The sequence below is a fragment of the Chelonoidis abingdonii genome, chromosome 19 (assembly GCF_003597395.2).
Source record: "Chelonoidis abingdonii isolate Lonesome George chromosome 19, CheloAbing_2.0, whole genome shotgun sequence".
Lineage (NCBI taxonomy): Eukaryota > Metazoa > Chordata > Testudines > Testudinidae > Chelonoidis > Chelonoidis abingdonii.
In genome coordinates this window covers 24,788,849-24,801,608 of record NC_133787.1, presented here as the reverse complement: position 1 = coordinate 24,801,608, position 12,760 = coordinate 24,788,849, and the positions used below count along the sequence as shown (strand labels likewise).

The window sequence follows — 12,760 nt, the reverse complement described above, 5'->3', positions numbered from 1 at the left end:
AAATAATTGTTTGAAATCTTAGCTAACCGAATTACAGAGTAGCCTGTCAATTACTGCTATTTATGACCTTGCCAATTGCAGTAATTTTATATCATGAGTTTGAGGTGCCTGGGGAAACGGTAGTGTTTGCTGCTTTTATATCAAAATCAGCTCATATTTGCACTGGACTGCTTTGGTTTATTTAAATATTGTAATGACTATGAATCAATACAGCCATCCTTACAATGACAGAATTTCCTGCTGATTTCAGGGAGCAAAGCCGGTAAATGTAATGTTCAAAGGTAATATGTCAAAATACACTTCTCATTAGTTTTAATTTTTCACTATTACGTCTTTCTGCTAATTCCATAATTTTCAACATAAGAGGTGAAGGGCCTAATCACCATGTCCTTCTCTTTCTCACGTAGAACATGGCTTGCTTTCCTGGGCAAAGCTCCAAGAGTTCACTGGTGAATCTATTGCTATTCAAATAGAGTAAGCCTATAAACCATTTGGAAAGTCTGCTTGTCAAAACACAAGAGTTGTGGCATGGAGACGTGAATTTCTATATTAGCTTGACAAGAAAAAGCTCATGTTTCACAACTGTCATGAGGCCTTTGGCCAACATATGTGCCGAGGTCAGCATTGTCCTGATATGATGTTTTCCTCTTTTTATTTTTAGAACTCAAAAGAATACATGCTATTTCAGAGTACAGAACTCTTATTTAGATAACCATAAGAAATATCTCTTGGAAGCAGGAGGGCCTGGATGGTGGATTTTTTGTTTTGTTTTGTTTTTAAAGAGGGGAAATAGTGGGGCGGTGATAATATCACAGTAAGCAGACCCTATAAACTGTTACAAGGAATGAGAATTCTGTATCGAGCTTAGTATTTTCCTGCTACATTTGTGTTGTTTAATTTTGTTTAATATCCAAAAGTAGAGTGAATAATTTATACATGGAAATTTGGCAGCTATAGCTATTTCATTTGTACATACACACATCAGAAATAACACTGTTTAAAGAAAAATCATATTTGGTAATTTTTCACTGGATGCAGTGCAGTCTAAAGAGAATGTGGAAGATACAGTTTTAAGCAGCATTACAATGAAATCACAGAAGACATGTGTATTTGGGAAAAAAATTATGTGGGTATTGAGTTGCACTTATATGTTGAGACAGATTCTTCTCTGCTGCTCTTATTGTTGCAGACATCTGAGAAGGGCATTCCTCTTACTAGTCTTGTAGTTACTTTAATATTCAAGGCTTGCTATGTGCCATCTATCTCCCAAACTTGTAGTGTTCATATGTATTACATAAAATATCTCTCCAGCCACTCACTGAAGAGTTTTAAATGGCTAACTGAATGAAGATAATTTATATTCAGTTCATTGTTTCAATGTATTACTGACTAAAGTCTTGTCTATTAATCCGTCTATGTAATAGAAATAAGAGCTAAAAGGTATAACAAAACTGAACTCATTAAAGAAGAGCCTGACTTCTAAAGGTCATGTCTATTATAAAACATGCCATGGGAATGCACTAACTAAAATCAGTCCATCTAAAAATATGGCTTAGAGATTTAGCAACTGTTTCAATAGAAGTGCTCACTTAGGTGTGTATAATCACATAAAAATAATGTAAACTATGTAAATATTTAATCTATATTTATGAAAATTAATTTCTGTGCTGTCTAGAAAAGTCCCACTTAAATATATAAAAAAGTGTTTTTTATTTATAACGGGGGGTCGCACTCAGAGGTTTGCTATGTGAAAGAAAAAGTTTGAGCCACTGTTTGAGAGCCACTGACCTAAATAGTAAACCTGTTAAAGTGCTTTCTTTGACCTCAGATACTCTACCACGATTCCCAGTGTTCAGTATTGGAACTTTCTGCTTTGATATATATCACAAAGTAAGGCTACACTGTCTCACTATCCATATAACACTTTCCACAAATTAATAACACTAAACTGATTCCATAGAAACTTTGGTATCAGAATCTTATGCATTAAGTCACTTTTCCTGCATAATATAATCTTAACCCAGATTCTCTGCTCTATATGAGTTTGTGTCAAACTATAAAATGATGATGAATTAAATTTCTGTGGAGCAGCATCAGGTTTGCATGTAATCTGTACAACTTTCTAAATATCCTTAAATAAGTCATCTTTGTTCAGTAAATACAGTTTTCCTCATAGGAAGTGATCCTTCCCTAAGGCTTTTCATATAATGAAGTGATTGAGGCATCTCCAGAGTGTGTTGGAATACTTCTAAGGACCAACTACTGTGACTCTTACTCCTGTAGAAGACCAATTCACTCTATAAGTAGTCCCATTAAACCATTTTCTTAAAATGGGACTAGTTGTATAGTATCATGTTTGAGCATGGTTATCAAAAACTGGCCCTTAGTAAAGTCAGCGCAGCAGTCAGAAATCATCAGTAGCTTTGCAGAACTTTTTTTTGCTTAGACTAAGGGCTTGTTTACATTTCCCTGTAGAGCAGACTATGGGGTATGAACTGCAGCACACACTGACGTATTGTAGGGGTGTAGTGGGGGCAAAAGACATATCTGGCTTTAAGACTAAGCTTGATAAGTTTATGGAAGGGATGATATGATAGGATAGTTTAATTTGGGCAATTGATCTTGGATTATCAGCAGATAAATCTGCTCAATGGATGTTGGATGGGATGGATCTGAAGTTTACTGCAGCATGAATCTTTCCTTAGTGCTGGCTGGTGAATCTTGCCCAATACTCAGGTTTAGCTGATCGCCATATTTGGGGTCGGGAAGGAATTTCCTCCAGGGCAGATTGGGCAGAGGCCCTGGAGGTTTTTCGCCTTCCTCTGCAGCATAGGGCATGGGTCGCTTGCTGGTGGAATCTCTGCAGCTTGAGGTCTTCAAACCACAATTTGAAGACTTCAATAACTCGGACATAGGTTAGGGGTTGTATAGAAGTGGATGGGTAGGGTTCTGTGGCCTGCTTTGTGCAGGAGGTCAGACTAGATGATCATATTGGTCCCTTCTGACCTATGAGTCTATGAGTCTATGAACTGTAGACCTTGCTAGCACAAACTAAAAGGTTCATAGTTTGTTATAGGATTATATTAATGTGAACTAGTTACCCTTTAGTTTGTGCTAGCAAGGTCTACACGGGATAGTTACAACAGTACATCAGTGTGTGCTGCAGTTCATACCCCCGTAGTCTGCCGCATGGCCATGATGACAAGCCCTTAGTTCCAGCGCTGCTAAGGCTCAGGGTACGCAGAGTCTAAGTAACCACTTTCTCACATTTTTCTATGATTATATAAGGCAGTGGGACTGACTACTTACAATAGTACTTGAATTTGGTTATTTGACCCACAGTCCTCTCCTTTTTCTTGCCTTTCATTTCCTGAAGCCTATGCATGAAGTATAGGGTTTCATAATTAAAAGAATGAGAGAAAAAGTTGAGGCTTTGGTATTGTTTGCTCCGGTCATATTTTGATCTTAGAAGGGACAAACAATCCTGGACCTTCCTGTTTCCTGGACTGGAGAAATTCAGTATTAATCAGAGAAGACAGGATGGAGAACAATCTAGCATCAGATAGACTCTTATCATGGGTACTTTAACAATTTGTATAGTGGGGGTGCTGAGAGCCATTGACCCAAACTGTAAAACCCTGTATGTGATGGAAACCACTTCAAGCCAGAGAAAACGGCAGCATCCCCAACACACCTAGTTTCAGCACCTATGACTCTTATTGTGGGTTCACTAGTTTCCACAATTTGCTGCCTGTGAGGCTGGGTTTAAATGGAAATTTGTTTTGAAAGGAAGTGGTTTTGTAACTCTGGTACAGGAGGGGGGCTCTCTGGCATCTTTTCAGTTAGAAAATAGTGTGATTTTTGGAGTGGAAACGTTCAATGACAAATAGAATAAGCTGGTCAGGTATACTTAATTTCTTTATTAAATTTGTAAGTTAGTACTTTGCAGTTGGTGGTTCTGTCATGCTATAGGCAAAAATGGATGCATACTTATGGTTCAACCCTGCTAAATCAGTTATGTTTGGACTGTTGTTAAGGGAGTCCATGGATTCCATGACTTTTCTGTGTTAAATTAATTGAATTAGACATTTTGAGGATTTTTGTGGTTTGATGTGATAGTAAACAATTGAACAACCTATCTTGAGAGCAGTAAAGTTAAACCATTAACTTCATGAGAGTCTAGCAGAGAGCAGAAGCCGTAGGAAAGGACCTAAATACCATGATGATGGGTGCCAAATGAATGTTTATAGTAGTATTTAAACTTCATGAATTTTCTTCTTCCGAAGCATCAGCAGAGTTAGGCCAATAGTCTTTCTTTTTAGGATCAGAGGGATAGCTGTGTTAGTCTGTATCCACAAAAACAATGAGGAGTCCAGTGACGCCTTAAAGACTAACAGATATGATAGTCTTTAAGGTGCCACCGGACTCCTCGTTGTTTCTTTTTAGGGGAGCTCTGCTATTCTTAGTTGTGAGCCATTACTGCAGCAAATACACTGTTCTTATTGGCAAAAAGTTTTTTTGTTGAAAACGTTTTAAAAATAAGGGTTATTTTTCCTTCTCTTCCTTCAGCCATTAATGGAGGATGTACTATTACTAGTGCTTCGTCGGGGACCTATCTGTGCAGTTTAAGTGTAATGGATTAGCTGATCTTTTATGTACGGAAAAACTGTAATAAATTAGTCATGAATAGTAATACCTTCCAGATTACTTTGTAATCTGTTGTTTCATACAAGCAGTTATTTTAAGCAAAATAAATATGAAAGAAGAAACTCAAGTTCTAGATGCATGTATCATACGTATCATAGATAACAGGAGGTGGTATGTTTTAAGATGCTTTGATAAGGGCACTAGGGACTTACTTTTGCTCATATTGCCAGATTAAACAAAGTATCTGTAAAATGCTGCCTCTAAAGCTATCATGGAATGATAGCTTGAAAGTACTGCAGTATTTCAGAAGCTAACTGCTGAACAAACTACTCAGTAATGGCTTTCAATGGACTGGACTAATTCTCAAGTTATGGAGAAGACTCCTACAAAGTGTTTGGTCTTCCTCCATCCTCCTCCACTAAAATCCTGAAGCTTCTATTGATAGCAGCTTTTCAGGGCAGGGTTTTGTCTCTTATCTATTTTTGTAAGATATCTGTTACCACTGATCAATATTATAAAACAAATATCAGATAGCCAAAGTAAAATCATTAGCACAAAGGAGTTAATATTGGCTTGTTTTGGGAAGGTCGCTTTAGAGATCCAACAAAGCTATTCCATCACCCAAGAACATTTAAAACCCAGCCATATTTTAGCAGTAGTGATACTATGGCTTTGTCTGAACTAACCTTTTCCCCTTAATTTTCTATCACTGGCGAAGTTCTGTGAAGTGGAAGTCATGGTTGGAGAGCTAGCATAGTAAATTCACTAAAACCCACTTGTAGTTGCTAGACCTTCATTTTTATATCTGTTGATATAAATTTGAAATATTTACAGATAAACTTGCTTACTAATTACAGGTCTGATTACATTTGTCTTTTACTCTGTTAAGGTGAACAACTTATTTTACTACTTGAATCAAAATTACTACTTGTTAAAAAGTATCTTGCACCAGCCAAAAACTAGGCAAGGAAATTACTAGTAGTTTATCTTAACAAAAGGTAAAATTGCTTTCAAGACAGTTAAATTAGAAAAGGTGTGTAAAACAAAATGTACTTCTCTTTTATGTTAAATATTTATTATACAGATAACTAATGTTTGAGAAGGACATAAATAGCTCTATATTGTAACTTTTTACAGACGTTACCAGGTTGACAGTCAATAGGTTGGTTATTACTATGCTTATGACAGTTACCTTCAAAAATCTGTCATTTTGAACTTGTGTAGCCTGCATATGTCCTTCGAGTTTTGCTCATGTCGATTCCATTCTAGGTGTGTGCATGCCCGCGTGCACAGTCATCAGTGATTTTTGCCTTAGCGGTATCCATAGGGTCAGCTGTGGCACCCTCTTGAGTGCTGTGCTTATGTGTCAGTATATTAGGTGCCGCCAGCCCTATGCCCTCTGTTCCTTCCTGCTTGCGCTTCTTTCCCTTGCCTAGCAAGTGGTTAGTGGTTTCTCTTTTGATTTGTGTTTTAGTGTTTTGTAAATATTTTTGTTGACAGTAGTTAGCTTAGTGAAGTAGTTGTTAAGCATTGTAGTTAGTAAGGGTATGTCTACACTTACCAGCGATCAATCCACTGGGGGTCGATTTAGCAGGTCTAGTGATCACTCTCCTATCGACTCTGGTACTCCACTGGAACGAGAAGTGTAAGGTAAGTCAATGGGAGACTTTCTTCCATCAACCCAGTGCGGTGTAGATGCCCGCAGTAAGGCGACCTAAGCTACGTTGACTCACATAGCTGAGTTTCGTAATTTAGGTCGACTTAGGCCTGTAGTGTAGGCCAGGCCTTAGTTAAGGTCCCTGGGGGGACTTTGCCCCAGGCGGGGCATGCCCTGGTCTCCAGGTTTTAGGCCTGTTACAGTCAGCACAGGGCTTATGCCTGTTAATGAGCCCCATAGCAGCTGCCTGAAGTGCTTGGGGAATCACATGTAAAATAAATGTGTCATACCTGTCAGAACTTTCGTCCCAAGACTTAGAAGGAACGCAACATCTGTTTGAGGGCCCTCCTCATGGTGGTGGCTCTCCGGCCGACTTTGGAGCTGTCCTGGCCAGACTCGACTCCCAGTACTTCTACCTCATTGTGCAGTGCATCCCCAGCGCCGGGTTATACCTGGCACTGCTCCCCTTCACCGGTGCCTAAGAAGAAACTGAAGAAGCATGACTTGGCACCGAGCAAGAAAAAACAAGGGACGTTGGATAAAGGACCCTGTTTGGACTGCCCACCCGCCCTGGAACCACTGGGGGTGCCTCCCCATTGGGCTTTCTAGCCTCCTGAGAGGTCCACCACCAACTCCAGTAAGTGGTACAGTCCCAGACTCTTAGCAGAGCCGCTGCGTTCCCAGGTCCTCCCAGTTTCCAGAGAGCAAAGCCTAGTCTCCTAGCGCAGCTGTCACTGCGTCTTGCCATGACCCTAGCAAAGGCTCCCTACAAGGGAAAGCCAGCCGTAACAACCTCCCAGAGGGCAAGCGATTTGCCCCTGGTCTCCGGAGCCGAGGCAGTGCTCTCAATCACCGCACCTCAGATGTCTGTGTCAATCCAGGTCATCGGTTTGTGGCTTTGGATTGTCAGAACCGTGCTCCTGGTCTCCACCCTGTTGACGAGGTTCATCCAGACGGAGATATCTGTCACCTTGTGGCTGGTACTGGTTATCCTCCCACTAACTGTCTTGACGATATGGGTTGCTGACACCTAGACTGTGGTAATGTTCCCCAGCAAGATCCCAATCCCATTGCTCCCGGCACTGATCTGCTTATTCAAGACATCGTTCACCTACAACGATGGTTAGCCACCAGACTCAGGCATCGATGGCCTCACTGTGGTCATTGGAAGGGGATTCTTCTGGCACGGAAAGGGAGTTCAGCCACTCACCAAGGTAGAACGGCGTGACTTGGCACCTGAGTCTGTGTCCACCTCCACGATGTCATCTTGGCAGCAGTGTCAGTGACTGGCGCAATGGCCATACTGGAGTTCCTGGAGCATGCCAATTATGACAGTACCTCCTTTGAACCAAGTGTCAGTTGCCACTGCAGAGAAACAACAGGAATGGTGTGAGAAATGCAATCGGATGCCGGGGTGGAGGAGCAAGTGTCCACCACAAAACCTTCCCACATGAGGGATGAAGCCCTGGACCCTCCCCTGGTGGTCCAGTCATCTTCATCCTCTCCAGTTGCTGAGCCCTCCCATGCTGGCCCACCAAACGATTTTAAGGCGCTCACCAAGCCCTGCTCCGAAGGGTGGCCATGAACTTAGGCCTATAGGTGGAGGAAATGGCAGAGCAATCAGAAACCTTGTTTAATGTGCTCTCCACATCAACCCCTGCATGTGCCGTGCTCCTTGTGCACGATGGGGTCCTAAAGATTGCCAAAGTACTCTGGCAAACTCCATCCTGAACCATGCCCACCTCCATGAGGGCTGAAAAGAAATATTTTGTCACAGCCAAGGGGTTTGAGTATTTGTACACCTACCCTCCCTCGGGGTTGTTGGTTGTTTCTGAGGCCAACAAGAAAGACGGGCAATCTAATTCTACTCCCAAAAATAAAGAGGCCAAGAGGCTGGACCTTTTTGGAAGGAAAATGTATTCCACAGCCAGCCTTCAGTTCAGGGTCGCAAACAACCAAGCACTTTTCGGGAGACATAACTTTAACTTATGGGACTCCTTCCATAAATTCAGGGACTCCCTGCTCCAGAACTCACCCCAAGAATTCGGGGTCCTTGTTGAGGAGGGTACTACAGCGGCATGCTACTCCCTTCAAATGGTGTGGGACGCAGATAATTCGGCGCCCAGGGTAGTCGCTTCAGTAGTGGTCATGAGGCGCAATTCTTGGCTTCAGACCATGGGTCTATCCCAGGAGATGCAGTCCTCAATCCAGGACCTCCTGTTTGATGGGATTGGACTCTTATCCCTTTCATTGATTAAGGTCCACTTGGCTGTTATATCAGTCTTTCACCCTCTAGTCTAGGACAGGTCAGTCTTCGATCATGGACCAGTTCCTAAAAGGTCTGGAGGTCTGTTCCCATGTCTGGGATCTTGTCCCTTGTTGGGACCTGAATCTAGTGCTGGGATGTGGGCCCTGTTTGAGCCATTGGCTTCCTGTTCCCTTCTTCTACTCTCTTGTAAGGTGTCATTCCTGATGGCCATAACATTTGCTTGTAGGGTCTCTGAGATTAGAGTACTTACCTCAGAACCGTCCTATACGGTGTTTTTCAAGGACAAAGTCCAGGTGCAGCCACACCCAGCTTTCCTGCCCAAGGTTATTTCACAGTTTTACATGAGCTGGGACATGTTCTTGCCAGTCTTCTTTCCAAAGCCTCATGGGTCTGAGGAGAACCATAAATTGCACTCTATCGTTAGGTGAGCACTAGCCTTTTATATCGAAAGGACCAAGCTGTTTCGTAAGTTGATGCAGCTGTTTGTCACAGTAGCAGACAGGATAAAAGGTCATCCGGTGTCCACCTAGAGGATTTCATTGTGGATCACTGCCTGTATCTGGTTTTCCTACGAACAGGCAAAAGTGCCTCCTCCGGTGATTGTAACTGCTCACTCGACTAGGGCACAAGCCTCATCGGTGGCCTTTCTGGCTCAAGTGCTTATTCAAGATATCTGTAGGCCTGATACCTGGTCATCTGCAGGGCTGATACCTGGTCATCTATCCACACGCGTACATCTCATTATGTGCTTACCCAGCAAGCCCAAGACAAAGCTGGCTTTGGTAGAGCAGTGTTGCAAGCTGCACGACCGTGAACTCTGAGCCCACCTGCAGGGATACTTCTTGTGAGTCACCTAGAATGGAATTGACGTGGAAGCACTCGAAGAAGAAAAAACAGTTACCTATCTTTCATAACTATTGTTTTTCAAGATGTGTTACTTGTGTCCATTCCATTTCCCACCCTCCTACCTCTCTGTCTGAGTTGTTATCAAGAAGGAACTGAGACGGCGTAGGGTCGGCTGCTCCGAAGAGGGTGCCACTGCCGACCCTACGGATACCACTAAGGCAAAAATCTCCAACTGTGCACGTGGGTGTGCAAACACCTAGCTAGAATGGAATGGACAGGAGCAACACATCTCAAAGAACAACAGTTATGAAAGGTAAGAGGTTATTGTTTTGTTGTTGTTGTTGTTGTTGCTTTTTTACCTCTTTTTTTTTTTTTTTTTATTATAATTTTTGAATCACATCACTATCCCTGTAGTGAAGCTTTGTGCTGAACTACCTGTACAGAATTAAATTTATTTATGTTACTTATCAGTCAGAAATTCCATTATCTTGTGATCCAAATTGTAATCATAATGCTGTTGGCACTATTAATTCTGAAGCTGAGAGTACTGGAGAAGTTCAGATTGAAAGTAGAATTGAAATTGCATCAGTGGAAAAATGGAGTTGAAATTTGCCTTTTGAATGCTAATTTAATATTGATTCCATTTCACTTCTGATACATGTTGGTGTTAATATCCTTGTCAGCACCTTAGAAGAGTGTGCCTATTCAGTAGAGTAGGGGTAATCAATTGTTTTTTGTTGAAGTCCAGATTTCTTGTTCAAGGTATAGTCAAGGTCCAGACTCCAGAGAAAATTGTTTTAAAAAACCAATAATGATAAGTAGTAAATAAAAAGATTTCAGGGTCCATTCAAAAGTGTCTAGTGGATTTGGCCTGCGGTCCACCTATTGACTACCCTTGCTGTAGAGCAGGCCTGCACAACATGCGACCTGCGGAGCCTCACTGAGCAGCCCGCGGGGGGGATCTAAATCCGCTGCACATGACACTCTGTGGGCAGCCCGCAGTGGCGGGGAGCTCAAAGCCCTTTAAATCCCAGCCGTGGCCGGGTGTCAGAGGGCTCTGGGCTGCCCGCAGAGATTCACAGCCCCGGCTGGGATTTAAAGGGCTCAGAGCTCCCCGTGGCTTCGGGCACCCCAGAGGCCTTTGAATTCCGGCCGTGGCCCTGGCAGCAGGGCCGTGGCTGGGATTTAAAGGGCTCAGGGCTCCCCGCAGCAACCAGCCCAGAGCCCTTTGAATCCCCACCCACGGCTGCTGATTGCCCCCTCCCCAGACCCCTGCCCCAACTGCCCCCCAGGACTCACACCCCCTGTCATAAGGTGTAATTCCCAAATCTGAACCTTAACGTCTAAATTTTGGGTACCTGCATGAATTCCTGTAAGCTTAATTACCAGCTTAGATCTGATAGCACTGCCACCACCCAAAAATATAGTGTTTTGGGGCACTCTGATCTCCCCAACCTTCCCTGGGGACCCCCCCCTGGGTTCTTAAAACAAGAGAAATAAACCATTCCCCTTGCTCCCCCTCCCAGACTTTCCTCCCTGGGCTATCCTGAGAGATACTGAACCAACCTCTTTAATCACCAATACAGGAAGCATGTCCCTCCCTTCCACAAAGAGGCAAACAGATTCAAGGAAAACAAAGAGAGATTCTACCTCTCCCCCCTCCTGTCTCCCCACCAGTCCTGGTGAGTTATCCCAATCCCCTGGGATAAAACAAGGGAAACAAGAAAAAAATCAATCAGGTTCTTTAAAAAGAAATCTTTTAATAAAAAGGAAAAGTAAAGAATTATCTCTGTAACTTCAAGATGAATATACAAATCAAACCACACACACAAAAGTTAACCAGCCAGATCCACGATTGCAAATAGAGTAAAAACAACAAAAAGCCTAAACCGCCTGTTTTTACTTACTATTTGAACAGAAACTTAGAGAGCCTGTAGTAATGTCTGGTCTCTCTCAGACCCCGAGAGAAGAACACACAATGGACAAAGACACACACACAAGCTTCCCTCCACCCAAATTCAAAATATCTGGTCTCCTGATTGGTCTCTGGTCAGGTGTTTGGTTCCCTGTTTGTTAACCTTTACAGGTAAAAGAGACATTAACCCTTAACAATCTGTTTTATGACACCCCCTATCTAAGCACCGTTGGTCCTTGTCCCCTGATACCTCTGTCCCGAGACCCCTGCCCCTAACTGCCCCCCAGGACCCCACCCCTATCTAAATGCCGCTGGTCCTTGTTCCCGATTGCCCCCTCCGAGACCCTGCCCCTAACTGCCCCTTGAGACCCAGCCCCTATCTAAGCTTCCCTTCTCCTTGCCCCAACTGCCCCCTCCTGAGACCCCCTCAACTTCCCCTCAGGACCCACCCCCTACCTGTCCCCTGATAAACCCTGGAAACTCCATGCCTATCCAACTGCTGCCTGTTCCTGACTGCCCCCCCCCCCAACGTCCGCCCCATCCACCCCCTTGCTCCCTGTCCCTTGACTGCCCCTGGAACCCCCTACCCTTCTCAACCCCAGCCCCCTTACCGTGCCACTCAGACCAGCGTGTCTGGCTCCATGCAGCTCCAGACACGTTGCTGCCATGCTCCTCCGTGGACCTTAGCCAGCCCCCCCAGCACCTGCCTTCCAGATTTGAACACCTCAAAATTCAGGAGTGCTCAAGCTCAGTTGGCAAGCTTTGGGCAGCTGTTACTTCATTTCTCCCAAATCAAATATACTGATCCTCTGTAACTTGCTGTAGAAAAAGCAGGATAAAATTGAGCAAGAAATGCTTAATAGGACTGGAATTGCTATTTTCAACAGCCATTGCCTTTTTGTTTGTTTAAAAGGAAGACAGTGATATTGCATCGGCAAAATCCCCATAGAAAGAGTGGAACAAAAGAATAATTAAGGCTCCTCAACTTTTCCTTATTTATGGAGGACAGTCTGATAATGTGCATCCAGATATCCTCCAATCACACAAGCTGAAAATTGTTCCACTTTACTACAGCTTTATAACCATATGGGAACTAATCCTGTCTGTGTTTTGTGCACATCCAAAATTCCTGCTGAATGACCCACCCTGGGAGCGAGTTAGCCCTGGGTCACTGGTGGGGCGGCAGGAGGTGTGTGTGGGCGGCACTGGTCGGGGGGAGACCAGGGCTGGGGCAGCAGGGGGTGTGTGTGGGTGGGTAGGGGGAGAGCCCAGAACTGGGGCAGCAGGAGGATACAGGGGGGAACCCAGGGCTGGGACGGGGGGCAGCCAAATTTTTTTTTGCTTGGGGCAGCAAAAAACCTAGAGCTGGCCCTGCCGGGTTCCCCCAGCCGCCGAAGCCCCAGGCCCTTTAATTTGACCCTGAGGG

At 43.7% G+C, this 12,760-nt stretch overlaps 1 protein-coding gene across 3 annotated transcripts in view; it reads left to right on the top strand.

Annotated features, from left to right (window-relative positions):
• Positions 1–12,760, top strand: part of GARRE1 (granule associated Rac and RHOG effector 1) — a 105,652-nt gene that overhangs the window by 26,414 nt on the left and 66,478 nt on the right. The gene's annotated exons all lie outside the window — the stretch shown is intronic.